Raw genomic sequence first — 18,792 nt, 5'->3', positions numbered from 1 at the left:
GAATTCGTGGGCAATCGGTCCCCGTCGCTCACAATAGATGAATTAATGGCTAAGAGAAATGACATCCACTGGGGGTTTTATTGAAAAATGTTTAATGGTATTTTCGTCTGGTTCCTTCTATTTCCATTAGGCGGCGTAATGTGTTTTTTCTGTGGCCTATTTGAAGTGTCCGCTTACCTTTAATTTCAATTGGACGAAATCTGTTAACAAAAGAGAAAAACGATTAGTTATATATATATATATATATATACGTAGGTACAGACCCAAAAGTTGAAAGGTTATTTGTTCGGATTATATGATGAATTATTTATTTTATCGAACCCGATAATTTATTATGTGTAACAATAGTACTAATATTTATGAATTTAATGTTTAACATTTCTGTTGTATAATGTTTGTATTTGATGTTTTGTCGTCTAACTTTAATTGTGACATTATTTTAGGTATATTTCGTAATTATATTGGTTTTGTGACAAACAAAATAATTTTACTGCCAGAATATGGACAATAATACAACGAGTATTGTGACACGACTATTTTGCTTTGGTATGATACAAATATTGATATTTATCCAGGTAGACTTTGTAATAAGTTATCACCTAACATGAGCCATCTGGTAATTGAACCAGTTTATTGAAGCACTGGTTTACTGCATTGAAAGGGATTCCTATTCAAAAAGAAGATATGTATATACATATATATCAAGAAATATAGTACGTGATAATAGATAGATACGTGTAATGGCGATAATACTGATAAACTCCGAAGTTTACATTACAGAAGCGAGTTTAATCAATTATTCGTAGCTTAGAAATTCTACGTTTGCATTGAAAACCATTCGTTGTAGACCGTGACGTCACGTACTCTGGGATTGGTCTGATCTGGAGAGCACTTCGCCCCCGTAACTCTGTAGCCCGTAGGAGCCAAGTGAAACCGCCACGATCCTAGTTTCCGACCCGACGCGCCTCGAAGCACTTAAATCCGTATATCCGCCGGTATCCGCCCCTAATAAGGGACTTGACTCGTAATTGACTTAACATCAGCTTAATAACGCTTTCGGCTTGAAATATGTTCAGTGAATACGCGGGTTAGCTTTTATGGACTTTGAATTTAATACGCTCGCAGATTCAGTGAAGCTGTCACGTGTTACCATTAATAAAACAATATAACTAATAATAATAATCGCAATACAATTCACACAGCGTCATTTAGACCAAAATTAAACTAGCTAAAGCTTGGTTTTGGGTACTAGACAACTGATACAAATACATTGATTTTATTTTGTAAATACATACATACATAGAAAACACCCGACCGACCGATACAAACAATCATAGTTATGGATACCAATGTTAGTGCCGTGCGAGGAATCGAACTCGCAACCATCGGAAATAAGGCGGTGTGCTAAACTGCTAGACCACCGAGACCGTCAAATAATATATAAATTAAAACTGCTAAACGGTATAGTCTCAGTACCTAATTTGCTGTTGACAATTATATAGACTACGGTGATTAGTTACTAGCTGTACACTGATTTGATTGCCAATATATATAAATAATATAATTGAAATAATCTCAATAAATGACTGTCACAATATTACACTTCTAAGAAAAGCTGTATAAAATTCTATAATAATGTACTATTTTATGATACACGAGAGATGAGGTCAGGCTAGTAAAAGCGGGCTATATACTTAAAGAATCCAAATTTTATGTTCTAAATCAGTTTTTTATACGAAAAAGTTATATTTTAATACAATATTTTATTTTAACTAAATTATTATGCATATATTGGAATTCCAAAAGAAAAATTTAGTTAGTTATTTAACTAACTAAATTTTATTTAACTAAAACGTGTTATGATTTTCTGTTATTTAACAGAAAATCATAACACGTTTTATAAAATACAGGAAATGAAGTGAATTCTAACTAAAGGAAAACTTTAGTGCAGTTTTTAATTGACCGTAGGTTGTTCCGCGTTCTGTACAACTTCGAAACTGCGAAAAACTAAAGACACGACAAAACTCCAGTGAAAGACTTCTGAGATTCACCTGGCCGGTCATTAAATTGCTCATTCAGTGTGCTTCTTGCAATAATACTGTTGCTTTGGCATTTTATTGTATCATACCGTGTAACTTCAGAACCAATTAGGCATTTTTAATAAACAAATTGGATCTGTGACTTCGTATGCGTGTTTATTTTTAGACAACTCTACTCCTTATTATCAAACTTCAACAGTAGAAATAGAAATAGAAATAATCTTTATTCAAATAAACTCATTACAAGTACTTTTAAATAGTCATATTTTGATTCTACCGCTCATTCGGAATGCAGATTCATCACAAGAAGAATGAGCAAGAAACTTGTGTGTTGCTCTTTTTAATAGATATTTTTTTATATAAATAATTACAGTATAACAAGTAAGAGGCATGCGATAATCAACATAGAAATCGCTACGCACTCATTCTTAGTGTAATTAGATAATATTTATCGTAATAATATTTATTAGATAATAATTTAGATAAGCTTTTTTGCAAAGGAACTGTTTTATTTCACATTTAAATCATATTTTACATTTGATACGCTGCTTATTATGTTAATATATACGAAATTCAGAAAATTATTACACCCTTGCGATACCTGGAAGTGACACTTATATATTTATAATAATATTGTATTATAATAGACATAACAATATTTTAATCTGTGACTAACATAATATAATAATAGAATTATGTAAGAGTAATTAATATTTCATCTAATAATTAATTGTACGATGAGATTTAACATAATTCAGTTATATTCAATTACTTCTCTTTAATAACTACCGAGTACCTCTTAATAACAATTTTAAGGCTATACACTCGTAACTAATGTTTTACGAGTAAGCAGGAAGCCTCTTGCATCTCCCTACTCCCTCCATGCCCACTCATCTTCAGGAATCATCAATTAAAACTTTTATACTTTTCAGGAAATAACTTGAACTTATCTTGGAAGCGCTTAGCTTTCCAACTTCAAGCCCACCTGGATTTTTTTAGGATACTGTCCCTGAAAAATATCCAAAAGCGAGCCCCTTAGAACTCTTTTGTGCCTTCAACCATCTGTCTATAGCAAGTGGAAGTATGACAACTTTTGATTTATTGCGGAAAATCCAGAGAGGACTGTCTCAATTTTTTATTCACTTAATTTTCTCGGATATCGTTTGCCTTTTGAAATATATACAGTTGGTATAACATCGGTCGAGTTTCAATACCGTAATTTCAATTTTGTATCATAATAATAATATAATATAGATATAAATAGTGCAGTAATTCTTATTTTCGATTACATAAATTTGAAACATAAGTATATAATTATTCTAATGACTATCGCAAAAGATGAGCGTTTATTGTAATAATTTATTACAGGCTTGTTCAGGAGATAAATATATGTACATTATGAGAAGAATACATAAGACAGTATTTACATAAAAAAAAATAGACACCACATACATACTGAAAACATATACAAAGCGAAACCTTAAACGTATAAATTAATGTCATAAACTCATAACACTCACGATACACGGTAAAGTCTCAATAAAATAAATACAGAACCCGTGTTTTATGGCCACTTTGCTACTTGACTGTTTTTTTGATGGCCAGTAAACTCGTTCGATGCTGGTGTTTCACGCAAACACCTCCCATAAATATAATAATGACGAGAACACCGCTGCTCTGAATTTTTCTGCGTAATGTTTTAACCCATCAAGAACGAGTTATACTAGAATCTATGTGGGTGAAGTTTGTGCTCAGTAAAACAATATTACTTTACTACTTATAAACGGCTAAAAAAGGATGACTTTCGCAAATCTATATTCTTTTTATATTCATGTTACACATATTTTATCTATTTAATGTTAAATTTAAACGTAATAGTTTACCTTTTAGTTCCATAGAAGAATTAGTTACAATTAAAGTCAATAACTTTTGTTAAACAATACATTTCTAATATTTAATAAAAAAATAATATTTTGTTTCCATTTATTGATAGGAATAGTTCAGATACGTCTCGAAGGATCACTGTCCAGGATAATATATGTGGACTATGTTAAACATATACTAAAGTTAATGTTAAATGAATAATGAATGTACGCTCAGTGTTATTGTAGGTATACTGTTCGCGTACTGATATTAGACGGTGTAATACATACATATTTTCACCTGTTAAAAAATGTAAAATTATTTCTGCAAATATACAAAGATTATCGATCGTGTCGTGCTATATTCATCTCATACTCGTTTATTTATTATTTTATGACATTTCATCACTATATTTTGAGATTTAAATTCTGGAAATGTGTATTATTTCAAGTTCTTAGTTCTACGTTATAGTGGAATTAAAAGCCATTTTAATTTTTCAATTTCCACAAAGAGTATCCTTTAAGAACGCCAGCCGATTTCATATCCGACGGGTGGAGCCAATAAATCAGTCCCCGCCGTCGAGTAAGCACTTCCTACTTTCAAAAGGACACCGAGATTCCGACTTTTAAGAGAAGACTACTGATTCTAATTTTCATTTTTGTAGATTTCTATCTTACTTTTTTGAGAAAAGTTTCAGATATTTACTTTTATCTCAAATAATTCTCTCTTATCTCATCTTAATTAAAATTGGTTTATTATGTTGTATGGACTACTACATCGAAAAGCTATTGCAATGATACTTGACATGTTGGAAAGTAGTCATTGCTTATAGTAACACATGCAAATAATAACAGAATAAGAATATCTATTCTGACCTACCCAGATCACTTTATACAAAGTCTTCTTTCTACACCACTAACTACTCATAGCCTAATGTGTACAACATAAACGGAATGCTATTAACCTAAATAGGAACTTGACAGCAACAATCAAATATTAGTAAACATTTTTGTCGACATTAAGTACGTCATTATTGAATCAATTCTAAATTATATACCTAATCGACACCGCATTATTATTACAACGAAAAAATAAACTAACAAATTACCATCGAAAATAAAAGCTACGCACGTATGTACCGAGTTAGTTATTTATTAACATGCTTCGGAACTCACATTAAAAATCCTACAAATATTATAAATGTAAACGCGTAAAGATGTTTAGATGTCTGTTACTAAATCACGCTTAAACGATATTGATAGATTTTGTTGCTCGATATGTTATGTACATGTACATATCGACTAAAAATAGTATCTCGCCTTTCGACAGTAGTCTAGAAAATTATTCATGGACAAGTATACATGGATTTTTGTTTATGTATTTATAATAGTTTATTTGGTTCAAAATTATATGAGAATATAAAATAACAAATATAAATAATAATAAACCCATTATTGATTATGCAGATGTGTGCTGCTCAGACATGAATGAGGACCTTTTAAACAAATTGGATCGTCTTCTCAATAATTGCATACGTTTTATTTTCGGTCTCCGTAAATACGACCATATCTCTTTTTACCGCTCTCAGCTTAATTGGCTTCCAATCCGCCAACGAAGAATTGTTCGTCTCTTGTGTACTCTTTATTCATTACTATACGATCCTAACTCTCCCGAGTATCTTAATACCAAATTTCATTTTCATGGGGACATCTCTTATCGTAACCTTCGTCCGTCTAGGAATTTACTTCTCCACGTTCCTGCTCATCGTACGAGCTTCATTTCTAAATCTTTCACTTTACAGGCCATTAAACACTGGAACGAATTACCCCTTGACATTAGGTCCAGCTCTTCAAAATTCACATTCAAATCCAAATTACGCAAACACCTTTCCCAGAACTAGTGTAGGCTCCTGTTATCCTTGTAGTATTATTCCTCCACCCAACCACCTCTATGTATCTGAATTTCCCTGTTGATTTGTATAAATTTATAATTGTATGTGTATTTGTATGTATGTATGTATGTAGGTACGTACGTGTATGTAGTTATATTTATATATGTATAATTATTTATTCATATTATGTATTATAGTTTATAAGTATATTCGCATATGTATTTATATTTAATCATATTAAAGTGATCTTCTTATTATTCTTATTTTATTTTTTTTTAGATTTGAATTTTAATTTTTTAATGCACCGCCAACATGTATCTCTGTTTGCCCAATGGTTGACTGGGAGAAAATGCCTCGAGGTGTTAAGTCCGCCATGTGTACCTTTATTTATGTATTTGTGCATTAAAGTTTTAATAAATAAATAAAATAAATAAATAAAAAGAAAGTTTAAAATTAACATAATTGTGTCTGTAACATTATTGCAAAGCGAGATGTTTAGATTGACCGGTATAAAAAATAGGATATATTTGTTTAGTTGTTTTATGCCCTTGAGAATTAGTAAACTGTAAAAACTAGAATTTTATTTTAGATTTCATTATTAATAAAAAAAATTATTAGTTATTTTTAATAGCCTAAGATAGACTAAAGGCATTGATTATTGTAATAAAAGAAATAACCAACAGATTAAAAAACACCAATTTGCGGATTATAATAAAAAGAATGGGCTATTATTAGTTTCAGAGCTATTAAGCTCGTACAATAGGTACGTCATTTAATAACTATAACAAAGAATAATGATATATAATACATAGGAAAATTTTCGTCGCAATGCTTTATTGATCGCATCTTATTGAAAATGTTGATACAAAAATACCTGTGCGATCTTTCATTCCGAGCAGTTTTATTCGAAAAACCGATAGTGTTCTATTAAAAATTCGATTTAGAACCGAGTTTCCGATTTACGTGTGTACCTGTCGAGGTAATTTAGAATCCGTATCTGAATTGCATTGAATATGTATTCGAGATCGGGCTGATGTACTGTAAAATTACGTTAGAGAAAATCGCCTCTAGAATTTAATGTTACTTTTAACAGCTCTAATAAAATAATTCTTAGGTATCCTTACTATATCTATTTTGATCGACATCAAACGTTACCACCATGCTACTTTGTAATACAAATGTAGCCGGTTTGTTTAATATAAATATGATGTAGGGAGGTGCCGGCCTACCTTACAGCTGTAAGCGGGCCTTCCACCCACTGATGGGGTTTACCAGTGAGAAAAATCACAGCTGTTTCTCTACCACTTCAAATGTTATATATATAGTTATGTAGATAACATAGATTAATCTGAAAGATTGTTTTAATATTGCAGTTGAACAAGCCCATGATTGTATTTTATGAATCTTATTTATTATTTTAGAATATAATAGTACCTATAATTTATGACATATGACAATAATGTAACTTACTGACTGTATAATTTAGCAATTTTAATAATCTGTAAAAATACAGTTAATACATACATTTCGTATTAATATAATTTACAATATGCAATATTACACCTAATATTAACAATAATTTTATTTCCGGCCTATGGTATGTTCTAACTAGATGTAAACAGGTTATTCATAGACCTAAGGATACGATGAACAATGGTTAAATAAAATAAAAATTATGTGTAAATTCTTTATCAGAGGATAGATAAAGATAAGATATATTACTGTGCAGTAAAAATAATAAATGAAGCTGATATTATTTGTATTATTTGTAATTGGGATGAAAAGTAATAAACATACTTATATAACTTTGGTGCTATATTAATATTCGACTATCCATAACAAAGGGACATACATAATAGAAATAGAAGGCGATTATAGTGCGGAAACCTTAATTAAATTTATATCTCCAAGGTTTAGGTTAAAGGAATAGATTTAAATGAACACATTGGCGTATCCCAAATTAATTTATATAATCCTGAATTATCTGGACTATTGGTTATTTCAGAATGGCAACCCCGAGTAAACGTCACACGGTTCATCGTGCAGTGGCCTAATATCGTAACTTGTAACGAGCCACCCTTGGCGCTGTACATTAAATTATCGTTTAGCCGTTTCAGTGGTTAATGTACCCGAGTTCAATTAAAAAGCCATGAACAACCCATACACGGTCCATTATTTCGCGTTTATATCGCATAATGAATAATTTTTACGTTTCCTTTTAGGCTTGTAATTTTAAATTGAAATAAAAGGAGTCGTAAAACGGGTGGTGACTTAGAACATTTTTATATGAATTAATGTTTTTCACATAACGTTTAGGGTTTACGCAGACGATGAATAATTCTCTACAGTTTTTATGCATCGCAAAAGTCTTATGACTTAACTTTATAACAAATTTAATGGAATGTTTCTCTTTATCTGGCTATACATATCTATTATATGGAGATTGGAGATCCATGAACTTTCATTTAATAATAATTGTCCAATACAATTGTATTGGATAATTATTATCTACAAATATAAAAAATGTTCTGAATTTATAGGAAATAATGAAATAGTTACCAAAATAAATAAAAGAAATTTAGAAACATTAAGGTAATTGTACAAAATCCGTATTTAAGAAACAAAATTGATATATGGATGATGTGAATAAATGCACATGACATTGGTATCTCTATTTCAATCAATTCCTGCGTGCATGACGTTGCATTTGAAGCTATGTTACAGTTTTAAGAACATATACTAGCAGTGGAATTCCTAAGCGTTTCTCTTCAGGAGGTATAATGTCTTCTATATAAGCTTTAAACCTAAGGCATGGCGCTATAAGTGATAATACGGGTGTCACAGTGTATTTTATGATGTCATGTCTTTGTACATGGACAGTATATTCATATATAGTAACAGTTATGTATGTATTTAAGGTAAGTCTTGTTTTATTTTTGTACGTATTAAAAGAACAAAAGACTATTCACGACCACCTTATGGTTAAGTCGTGAGAGCCCACAGTTGAGCCGATTCACAAGGGCGACATCTGAGCATCTCTTTTTCTCTTGCTTGGATAAAACGAGACGATAATACATTTTACGTTGATTGGAATCAGTCTAGTAATCTGAGAAATAAAATATATATTCCCAGATTACTGTATAATCGATCTTGAGTTCATTATTTATCGTCTAGATAAACCGCAATATGCCTCTATACATTTACGTCCATTAATCCATTAATTCATATAGAATATGGTAGATGGACACAGCATATTCTTCAATCACATTGATTATATGTACTAAATTGTGTATGAATTTAATAACTCTACCATATATAATATTGAAGTCAGTTGAAAATATTGAATATAAGTAAACATTATATGTGCCAGTTATTTTCAAATGAATCTATTTGGTGCACTATTTATTTAGATGTACTTTAATCTTTACTTTTAATCTACAACAATAGTATATAATAACAGTAAAGCAAAAAATTATAAATTTACAATTAAATTAGAAACAAAATGTGCAAATTATTTAAAATATATCTACAGAAATATAAAAAGATAAACATACGAATATAACTAAAAACAGAAAACAAACAGAAGTAAGCTGAAAGGGAGCAGCCGTTAGGGCTCCTGACAAGGGAGACAACAGTATAAAAAGAATAAATACAGGGGAAGCTCATAAATCATAACGGAGCATGTCCCTCTCGACGACAAACACAGTTTCGGATATATATATTCGGTTGTTGGCTTAGCAATTGCGAAACTTACAATAAAGAGGAACATGGAAGCACTATTAGTGTGGTCTATTCATACATGACATGACAAGGAAATCGTAACTATCAATTTGTTGCTTTCTTACGGAGATAAATTGTCAAAGTTTTTATTAAACAGTACATTTCTTTTAAATGTTCATTGAAATCATTGACTTTACATGCAACATTTTTAGCTGTATTGGTATGTTTTATTAAAGACAATAAGGTAATTTAATGTTAGTACTGGTACTAACTATTAGTATTCTTTATTAAAATAATACATTCCTGTCACCTAACTTGATTTGTCTCTATGATTACTTTTATATAATTCTTCTGGGTACTGGGGTTATCTTTATAGATATATTCATCATATAGCGCAAGAAAAAATTATATTGTTGTTGATTTATTATATAAATTAAATACTACGTTGATAAAGCTTTTAAAGTAGACATCTAAATATTCATTACCCATTATACTATTATTATAACTGTATACATTTTCAAAACTGGCCTGAATGTTGTATATCAGATATAAACGTATGAATGAGTAACTAATTTATTAAGAACTATTTAATAAGTATAATCTTCTGAATATGACACGCATGAAAAGAGAGTAAGTTCTGGTATGACATATTACACTAGAAGATGATAGCTACTTGGGAGACCCAAACGTAAAAATTAAACCAATGTTGAGTATGTAATCTAGCATATACTAGATATATCTATTATTAGAAATAAGAATAGGCATATTTTTGCCAACAGCAGAAGAAATTGCAGGTCGGTGGCAGAAAATGACAGCTAGCGTTGGCTGTCCTCGACCTGTCAAAGAGCGATGCAGTTGCAACCAAGTTAACATTTTACAACTCGAATGCTGCATTAGATATATATTTAGGGATGTGTATATATAAAATAAGAGCTGCCTATAAATAAAATAAGAGCCCTACTGATGTTATTCCGTTTTTTAGCCATCTTTTATGCCTGTGGTCTATTAGAATTTATGAAATTCTGTTAAAAATCATAAGATTAGCAAAATAATTAACATTTGTATTTGTGGTTTAAAGTCTGTGAGTATGATCATAAGAAAACGGATGGTAGGAAAAAAAATACGTTCATAAGTGACTAAAATGACCAACATGATTTTGGAATTTGAATTAAGAATTCATATTAAAACATACGATATTCTTTTTAATTTTCCAACATTACGAGACTTAGTAAATACCTTGTTACATTTTCTTATGAAACAATTACTTATCATAACAAGATAAGAATATTTTCTTTATGTATAAACAGACATTTGTTTCTATGATCGTTCATGAACCGAAATGACAATGTCCGACATAAACAACACGACATCTAATATCAATTCCCTACAGAAACATCACACTAACAATAACATGACCGATATAAGTTGGACAATTCTCGAGGGCTACGAAACTGCTACCGACCAATAACATTCACTAATGAAAGTGGACAAAAACTGCTCGCCGTGGTATATTCCGTTACATTACGCTTTGTGCACATTTTCCTATCGCATATTCTGGAAACAATATAATTCCACCATATTTTTTTCGCCCCCGTAACGACCAAAAGAATGCCTAGTGACGAAGAAAGGCGTTATTGAAAATGATAATGATGACAGTTCACGTCGGAGAAGTGAAAATTATTTTAATGATATTCAATTTCACTTGTATTTTTATGAGAAATGTAAACGAATATAATAAAGAAATGAGATAAAGTGAAGCGAAAGTACTTACGATCCTCATTTATATTTTAGACAATTGACAATGGAAACATCCTAATTTTTGTTTAGTCCATAAATACATAAATAATATTATAAAGACAACATCGGTAGCCCAAAGATTTAAGACATCGTCTTACTTCCAATGGTCGTGGGTTCGATTACTCGATACACAGGACCATGTAGTCCCAAGTTAAGCAGAGCTTTTGTTACAAGCCAGATCAATGTGTCGACCGAAACAGTCAAACATATAGATATCGCGATCAACGTTTGCATACAGATAGTAAGTTAGAATATATGAATCATCTTTAAAACTTCATTAAAAATATTATGGTAATAAAATTTATTAATTCTAATTATGAATATCAGCTCATTTGTATCTATATAAACATACATATCTATGCTTTCTATTTATTTATTTATTTATTTATTTTTAAGGATTACCAACATAAGATACAGCATTAAAAAAATTGTCATGATTCTATACAATTCTAATGGTCTTAAACTAATTGTTCTCATAATTATAGGTAACCACAGCATGCTTTACAAGATTATATCGCTACTATTACTATTATTACACATGCCAATAATATTAATTAAAGTTATCTATAAATACAGATCTCTGTTTTTTGTATTCAAAACTATCAATATAGATAAAACTAATTAAACCCGATACTTACGATACTTTCCGATCTATTTGCGGATGTCGCCAACATAATACTTTTAGTAATACTGTAATATTATGTTATCTGTGGTAATATTAACCTTAAGTTATCTATAACTTTGTCACTACGGAGAATAAACTTCCTTACATTGTTATATTTCTTGTCTAGTAATTACTTATAATTTAATAAGTCTCAGAACACGTCAACCATTTTTATTACCACTTTCATAAACTTCGTCCCTGTGGGATTTTATTGAGATATTTTCGTGGAAAATACTATAGTACACCAAGAAAGTTCGTAAAGATGATTTTTCTTTCGATAAATATCGAAACGCGTTACCGTATACACTATAGTTATAACTTTCCTTATGCCTTATGTAACCATTCAAACGGAAACGTCCACTCAGACTCCCATGCCCTTCAGACCCTCTCCCATTCAGACGGGCGTCGAAATCATGACGACCGAAGTCTTAGTCTCGAGCCCCTAGTGGTGTCCGCAGACTAAAGTCATATTCGTCAGTAAAGAGTTGGCTGTCAAACGCTCAATGAATCCTTCCGCGGCTTTCGAGTCCTTTCTACACTCGCCCTCGTTTTCATTTCTGTGAAGCGGGCCTTTACAGAAACAGAAACGAGGGCAGTGGTAACAGTATTGTTAACAGTATTGAATAAATAAAAAAAAAATCAGAATTTGTTAATGAAAAATAAATGATAAAAGTTCAATATCAAAGTATTAATAATTCGTCCCAAAAACTCTTATTACGTAATCATACATACATACACATAGAAAATAGAATAAAAATCTCCCGGAATCGCTCCTTCTTAGAATTCGGTTAAAAAGTTATACATATTTAAGTACATTACCTCAGTTGTTTATTGAAAACGCAAATATTTAATAGGATGTTTTCATATTTTCATACAAAAGGCAACAAGCCGATTGAAGAAAGTCGTGTTTTTGAAACGTCTTTATGAGCATTTCTCTTTATATATTTGCAGCAAAGTACTCGTATTCATAAATACATAATCCGCAAATAAAAATAAAGTACATAACATTTCTTAGATTAAATATTACATACACTTCTACACGTATATGAATATTCTTAATGAAATCGTTCTCTTAGAAGTTTTCAATGAAATGGAATGTATTCATAAACAAAGTTCTATAAAAGCTTTTATATATTTTAATAAAGAAATGTCAAGACTAGGTACATTGAATACGAATTGAGTAAGAAATATTTAGTTTGAATTATCTCTGAATTTATTAAAGTATAGATACCATCAAAAATTTTACATTTATTCAAATTTACTTAATATTTTACTGTTTCTATATTTATTTTAAAAGTTTTGATATCGAGTTTCTTGCTTATTCTTTTCAGCTAAATGTACATTACTAACGTAGTGGTAGATTATAAAAAAGTACTAAGCGAAAGCACTGACTATTAAGTTTAATTGAATAAAGATTAAAATATTCTAAATCAGACTATAAAATGTATGTTATTTATACTACACCAGCCAATGACAACGGCGATAAAGGCAAATACAACAATAAGATAAATATTTGGTTTTCATAGTGGCTATATCTTATATGTATATAAAATTCTCGTGTCACAGTTTTCGTTTCCATACTCCTCCGAAACGGCTTGACCGATTCTCATGAAAATTTTTGTGAGCGTATTGAGTAGGTCTAAGAATCGGCCAACATCTATTTTTCATCTCTCTAAATGTTAGGGGTAGTCCACCCCTAAATTTTTTTTTATGTTTTAGACAAAATTTTTAGTTTCTATTTTTTATGATACAACATACAAAAATACATACAATCCTAAATTTTCACCCTTCTATCATCAACCCCTATTTTTTTATAGCGTTATTAATTTATATGGCAAAACAATGTTTGCCGGGACAGCTAGTGGAACTATAAAAAACAACTAAACCCTGTAACTAAACGAGTGCAGGTTTGGTTTTTGAGATTCCGTACCGAACAGTGTAAAGGAAACAGAATGAAGAATTACTGCAGTGTCTATTGCAATAGTAAATAAAAGTTTTAGCTCCGAGACACCTGGCCCATGAAGTGAACATAAATAAAAGAGAACATTTTAAGTTACTGTACCACCCAGAAGATTTCTATTGGAAAAAATGATCGCATTTTAACTCGCGTGTCGTAAATTATATGTAATGGCGCCGGTAAATTATAGTGATGAAAGAACATATTTAAAATTATCCTTGAAAATAAAATTATTTGTTTAACAAATACAATATTGTTATTATAACTAGACAATGACAACAACAAACAATGATAACAAGTGACACGCATACTGAAATATTTTTTAAACATACATACTATTTATAAGAAATTGAAATCAAAGTTTTTTATTAAAACATATAATTTTTATCGCTTTACTTCCGGTGGTCGCGAGTTCGATTTCTCGCACGGTGCAAACATTTGTATTCATGAGTGTATGATTGCTTGTCTGGGTATTTTCTATGTATATTATGTATGTATTTACAAAAAAAAGTCTCTAAGTATCATATATCAGTTGACTAGTACCTATAACACAAGCTCTGTTTTCGCGGCGCTGCGCGCTGTGTTGATTGTCCAGGGTTATTTATTTTTTTATCATCCATTAACTACAATACTTACATAATTTTTATTTTTTAAATTCAAATATACTGAATACAATGGATGCCGTAACCTACAAGTCTCTCGTCTTACGCTGAAGCTTCGACCTTTGCAGAAGACGTGCTCTTGATTAATGACTATATTTACATGATACCGTGACGGTCGGTCCCTAGACGTTGAATATTATATTCATACCGTTTCTAATTCGAAAATCTGTAATACAAAGTCGTTTATCGAATTACGTTCACGTCAACATAAACGAATATGTGAAAACACAATACAGGTGTTAGAGATAGAATTATACCCTGTCTGAGAATTACCACCATAATTCTTAGATAGGTTGTGTTATAAAGCATTAGACCATTATTGCCATTGCTTTCAAAGGAGTAGTCAACACGGCCAGATTTCGCGGAGCCTATTTGATTCTGGAGAAGAGCCGTTTATGAGATTGATATCCTTTATCTGCCATGATCAATTGTGGTTTACTATCGTTAAATACAATAGATTACGAAGTTTTATTACTGGCCAAATTTCAACTTACCACTATTGAATCGTTTTGTCAGTGTAGTGCACTATTGAAGCACGACACTACACTGCATTATAGATGACATAATTCTCATAACATTTCAGTATTACGCCGCCAGTTCATTTACTGCTTCGGAATGTAGGTAATATAGACTGGGAAAAATGTTATCTATTTCAATCATAAAGCATAATATGAGGCTTATTGAACTATGTACAGCAAATATTTTTTCGCGATACATTAAATTCAATAGTTGTTTACTCAAAGAACTTTCTTAAAGTGAATCCGGGTTTGCCGGATGTTATGGAAGTTAATCTTTTCCATGCAGTCACCTTTTTATTACTTAATGGTGTGCGGGAATATATGGAAGTTCTATTTTCTGACTTCGAACTAGATGACTATCGACTTAAGGCAATTTATAATTTGTTCATGTAAAATTATGAAAACAGAAGAACATAGGCATAATTAAAGGCCTCTTTTCAAACACCTTTCATACTAAGTTCTTCTCAGTTAGAATCTAGTTTTTTTTGATGATTTAACCTACGACGGTCACTCTTGTAAATAAATAAATGCAAGAGATCAACTGAAATCAAACTCTATGGTCATCTAGTTTGGTCAAACTACTTTACCATAGAGTTTATTTTCAGTTGATCTCTTGTATTTATTTATTTATATTTGATTCTTTAAGTGTCGAAATGGAGTGGTTGGGAATATATTTGTGATACTTATAGCTTCACTTTTTGTAACTTTTATTGTAACAATATACTATGAGTCTTCAGTCTGTTATTCAGAATGATGTATTAAAAGTTCAAAGTTTAAAAATAGGTAATATTTTTACTAAAACTAATGACCAGTTCCACCGCTAGCTAAACACTACGGACACCGTAGGACTATCGTTTTAATACTGCGGTGTAGGTTAATCTCTTCCATCCGATAGCTCCTTTCATGCTTAATGGTGTGAGAGTACCTATTCTGTGAGAATTGCGATTACGACGCCACTCACGTTCCGGTACTGTCCCGTGGAAGTTTACGTCTTTACCTTTTGGACTTTCCCTCGATTGGCCGAAGCCTGTTTCATCATCGTTTTTGTCCTATTTTCTGAACAATTTATGATTGGTTATTTTACGAAGAATTTCATAACGTCGTTCTCAAAATCATTTTCAACAAGTATTATGTTTTTTTGTTTCTATTTATATTCGTCACACATTCATCTAAATATATGTATATAACTCAAAGGTGACTGACATAGTGATCTATCAACGCACAGCCCAAAACACTGGACGGAACGGGCTGAAATTTGGCATGCAGGTAGATGTTATGACGTAGGCATCCGCTAAGAAAGGATTTTGATTAATTCTACCCCCAAGGGGATAAAATAGGGAGTGAACGTTTGTATGAAACTTTGTCAATTTTAAACTGATCGGACTGAGACTTTGCATGCATAAAGCTACTATGACGTATATATTTATAAAAATATAATCGTATTATAATTATATCAAACTATTCAACAGTGTTGGTATAGCAATATTATCTTATGAGTCATAATAATATAAACAAATAAAAATGCAACGACAATAAAAATATAAAGAACTTTTACTAAAAAGCTAATGGGACAAGAACCGATAGGAAATGATAAGCATAGTCGTAAAACTTTCTGTTTTCAAATGTAATCAAGATGAGTGGAATAATAATAAATAAATAGTGGAATATTTTCTTACAATTAAAAGTAATAATAATAACATTATTTTAAAATACACTTTCTGTAATATTACATAAATTATTTTAATACCTTTAAACATATTTTAAGATTTAAGGACATTCATTGTTTGAGCAAGGAGCTAACCGCAATGACCGCAAGCTGTGGCAAGTAACAAATTAAATAAATTTACAACCCACAGCAAAGTTAAATACTTACATTACAAATAAAACAATTATAAAAAGTTATGGATGAATAAATTTATATTATTCGTCTGTATATTTCGAAATTTTATTTCAATTTAGAAAAACCCAACAAATGTGCATATTTTATCGTGCATCGCCATATCACATTTCATCTTTCATCATTTACTTTAACAACGATATGGTTTTTTTCATATAACGTAGGCTATATAGGAATAATCGACTCGAGTAATACTAAGGCATTAGAGAAAATGCAAGAAGGTTACCAGCCTTTTATTAGGTACATTAGTTTAAATATATATATAACTCATCACATTTAAAATAACTACTGTTCTACTGTCCCTTTACAACAGTGATGACACATAGTGAGACTGATGTGATGTGATGAAACCATTGAAGACAAATTATATTTGCTTCTATTGTTTATCCGCTGAATATCTTCATCATATTTAAAGAAAGTATATGCTCTTTTTTATAATAAGTAAAAATAAAACAAAAATAAATCAAAAATAAATAAAAATAAAACAAAAGTAAATTTGTTTATCACAAGCCTTAAAATAATCATTTATCAGCAGCTTAATACTGGTAGTAGAAGAAAAACTATTCTCGATAAGGCTAACCGTTTAACTCATTAGTCCAATTGACAACGATTTAAATGGGCTTGGCGTTCGGAATTTCAAAGGTAAAACGTACCTCAAAATTGGCGATAAGTCAATTGACTGATATAATATCCTTTCGTCTTTACGGGCGACCTCTAATCAAAGGGACCTGAAAAGAGCACCAAGCCGATTAACTATGAATGGTCTGATTGAAAGGAAATGATTAGGCGTGGAATTTACATTATTCGGGTCATACCGATTAGGATTTGGAGAATTTTACAGATAATATTTCTCCATTCTATTGTCCGTTTCATTTCGTTGTAATATAAAGATTGGAATAAATTTATTATTCTTATATATTGGTTTCATATAATACCATTATAATACTGTCACAGTACATCATACCCTATCTAATAAAGGATCTTTTAAAATTAAAAAAAAATAAAATAAATAAATATACTGTTAATTGAAACTCAACTATTTTTAAAGTAAACAGAGAGACAAATATAATATTAATAATAACATTTTAGGATCACCACACAGCGCAATCTAGTCCTAAGGTTAACAGAGCTTGTATAATACAAGCTCTGTTAACTTTACTATATACAGCTGATATAAATACATGAATACAGAAGAAGAGACACAAGAGATGAATAAACAAAAATTATAATTATGATAATATCAGGAAGCATCGTTATAACGATTTAGTCATACTGTTATAATTTTTAACCAAATGTTATACTTTCTATAACAAAGATAAACATTACATTATAGTCATTATCAGCATGCCTTCGCCCTGTTACTTGTGGTCAATGCAATATGTTCCTTTCTAGTTATCAACCATCATAATTCGCCTGACTCTTTTTCATGTGTATACCAACATTCACACAGAATTACGCAATATTATTAGAAATAAATATTACTGTTAGAAATAAAACAATAATTATTATTCATCCCCGATTACGGGTGTAATCGGGGATGAATAATTATTGTGCATTTATTTTCAATCGAATACACTTAGCCTCAAGACCATATTTAGCATGCAATACAATTTCATTGGTTATCAATTTCGTTATATTACTCCAATCATTACATAGTATAAAACAAAGTCGCTATTGCTGTCTGTCCGTCCCTATGTATGCATAAATCTTAAAAACTACGCAACGAATTTTGAAGCGGTTTATTTAAATAGATAGAGTGATTCAAGAGGAAGGTTTATATATAA

The 18,792-nt window shown here is 30.6% G+C and overlaps 1 protein-coding gene across 5 annotated transcripts in view; it reads right to left on the bottom strand.

The window, feature by feature from the left end:
- LOC131847728 (putative polypeptide N-acetylgalactosaminyltransferase 9) overlaps positions 1–18,792 on the bottom strand; it is a 157,061-nt gene that overhangs the window by 29,116 nt on the left and 109,153 nt on the right. For 4 of the 5 annotated variants that reach the window (XM_059197369.1, XM_059197392.1, XM_059197398.1 and 1 more), the window contains exon 2: positions 178–200. The exons of the other annotated variant lie outside the window; for it this stretch is intronic. The gene's annotated coding sequence lies outside the window, so the exon portion shown is untranslated. The remainder of the gene's footprint in view (positions 1–177; positions 201–18,792) is intronic. 5 annotated transcript variants of the gene reach the window in all.

The sequence above is a fragment of the Achroia grisella genome, unplaced genomic scaffold (genome assembly GCF_030625045.1).
Source record: "Achroia grisella isolate CSIRO2021 unplaced genomic scaffold, CSIRO_AGI_Agris_v1 utg109, whole genome shotgun sequence".
Lineage (NCBI taxonomy): Eukaryota > Metazoa > Arthropoda > Insecta > Lepidoptera > Pyralidae > Achroia > Achroia grisella.
Note: the sequence above shows the minus strand (reverse complement) of the source record. Positions and strands in the feature narration are given on the sequence as shown.